Raw genomic sequence first — 2,656 nt, 5'->3', positions numbered from 1 at the left:
ATATATATATATATATAATGTAATATCAAAAAAACAATATTTTGGTACGAAAATGATAACATGTGTACAGATATGTGCAATTATAATTAACGATACATTCCTTCCATTTTGAGTAGAGCTTCTTGCAAATATTATTGCAAGTGCATTTTCGGCACTTCCCCCGAATAGTATGAAATATTTACTTTCAAAGTAACATGAGACAGAGATTTATCAAACTTTATAATATTATTAGACACTAACTGTTTGGCGTTCCTCTACTTAAAATTCTACATATCGGTTTAGTTTTTCTTATAGTTCATCTAATAATTTATTTTCTTTTCTTTGTAAAGTTAGTATCTTAACTTAAATAAATTTTATTATAATTCTGAGTTCCGAATTTTAGAGATTCTTCCTAAAATTAAAAATAGTTCTGGCGAATTAAATAAAAAATCTAAAATAAACATTTAGAGTGCCAACTCCAACAAAACGAATTTATTTTAAAATTTCTAATGAAAAGATCTGAACATCGCACAAATTTATAACGCCCATTCTGCCTTACTTTAGTGTTATCCCAAAATCAAATTTTGCGCAATTTACTGTTGACATAAACATCTAATGCAATATTATTGATTGTGTCATCGCTCACGGTGTAGACATTCGAGCGTGATTCCGCTCAACCGTGAATAAAAAAGTTTTTATACTATCAAAGCCTCTCTTCAACGTTATCGCGGCACGCGATAATATAGTTCCGATAATGCATACATACATATTGCGTTTCGTTTGCAGAATTCGGTTTTATTGACACAGAAAGCAGGAAAAAATGATCGTGCACTCTACATACAAAACGTTGAAGGTTATGTAGACTATTAGTAAATATTAAAGAATAGTGATAAGAAAACGTGAAAATTAATTCAAATGAATACTTTGCGTCGTTTTGCTCATTGTTGTGAGATGCGATATATTAAACGGAAAGAATGGTTTTACTAAAGTATTCAAAAATTTAGATCGATGAAAAGAATTTTGTTAGACTTTATTAAAATAATTATATAGGACTCACAAGTTGATTGTTAAAATGTTAAAACTTTTTGCAGCATTGCCCATTTTGTTTGAGTATACGTGATCATTTTGATAGTTTAACAAAATTATTTTCAGATTCCGTATCTAACTTTAAAAAAAAAAAAAAAAAAAAAAAAAAAAAAAAAAAAAAACGTTCTTTCCATGAATATTGTGAAATAAGTAAAAAGTAAAAAGTATTTCCAAACATACACAAAAGTTGATTAAAATTTTTATTTTACCATAAATTTGATTTTGCCGGTTCGCATATATATGTATATTCTTTTATCCGTATACGAGCGTCCAACAAAAAATAAAATTGATAACATTTCGAAATGCACAATGAAATAAACAACGAAATGCAAACACAATTTATTATTATCAGGTGCTGACGTAATTATGTGTGAATTACGACGACCTTCCAACGAATGAATTGGATTGACCTAGGCAATACGCTTCCTGCATAAATGCATCGAGCAAATTAATCACGATAAATTCTGGTTAGGAACCAGCTATTTTGTGCAAAATTATTTTCATGATTCATACGTACATAAAATTATATTTAACTCTAAGCAAATATGCAATGATTCACATTTTTTCACAGAGATTAAAGTCTGCTTTTCAGAAATTTCTAACTATAAAATAAATTTCTACTGATGTAGATTAATTTTTAACTAGTCTAACTTTCTCGTGAGTTTTTTAATGTCAATTTCTACTTAAATGAACTTTAATATTGATTCAGCGTACTCTTAATTTTTTCCTAATATCTAGAATAAGAAGATAAAAAATTAATCGAACCGAGATTAAAATTAAATTATATTAGCAGAAACAAATATAATTTCAATGTTTCTACCATGTAGATTATAGCTTTCATCTTAACTAATTTTTTATTCTTTTTTAATTCTAATAATTAAAAGAAATAAAGAGTAAATTAAACTGAGATTAAAGTTACTCTACATTAACAGATATGGATATTGGAATGACAAAAAAAAAATAAATTAAACAGAAATTAAAATTAATCTACATCGATAGAAATAAACATAATTAAGAAAATCTCTATCCTTATTCTACTGTCCCTGTTAATATGTTTTAAAAATAAAAAAATTCATGTCTAACTATTTCTAAAATAATCCATGAATGTTCCTAAATTATAGAATTAATTCCTTTTAACATAAAAGCATTGAGCAAATGATCTAAGCAAGTTGATAATTAAAGCTGATATTTGACAAGGACCAACGTGAAAGTAATAATTATTATCCTCTCGATTGTCTGGCGTTCATTGTGTATCGTACAATGTAAGTATAAACGAACTTCATTATACTCAAAGCAGCTGAAGCTTCTGTTTTGAAAGATATGTGAAAAATACTTATACACGATGAGTTACGAACAGATTAGAGGTGTGAAAAATGGAGATATGCCGAGCAATCGAGCAAAACGTGCCGAGTTTCATTGTAAATTGTGACATGCATGATTTCATCGGGATAATCTGTAAACCGCTGATCAAGCGAATGTCGTCGCTGATAACGATAGCGTTAATTTTGTACACGAGCGCGTGTGCGGGCCAAACAATTTCAAAAACAAACATCGCCCGGTGCATTCATATATATATATATATATATATATA

At 28.1% G+C, this 2,656-nt stretch overlaps 1 protein-coding gene across 1 annotated transcript in view; it reads right to left on the bottom strand.

Moving 5' to 3' along the window:
- LOC108688636 (cyclin-dependent kinase inhibitor 1C) overlaps positions 1-2,656 on the bottom strand; it is a 9,163-nt gene that overhangs the window by 4,344 nt on the left and 2,163 nt on the right. The window lies entirely within an intron of this gene.

The sequence above is a fragment of the Atta colombica genome, unplaced genomic scaffold (genome assembly GCF_001594045.1).
Source record: "Atta colombica isolate Treedump-2 unplaced genomic scaffold, Acol1.0 scaffold236, whole genome shotgun sequence".
NCBI classification, from domain to species: Eukaryota; Metazoa; Arthropoda; class Insecta; order Hymenoptera; family Formicidae; genus Atta; species Atta colombica.
The sequence above is the reverse complement of the archived record's forward strand: the minus strand, read 5'-3'. Positions and strand labels throughout refer to the sequence as shown.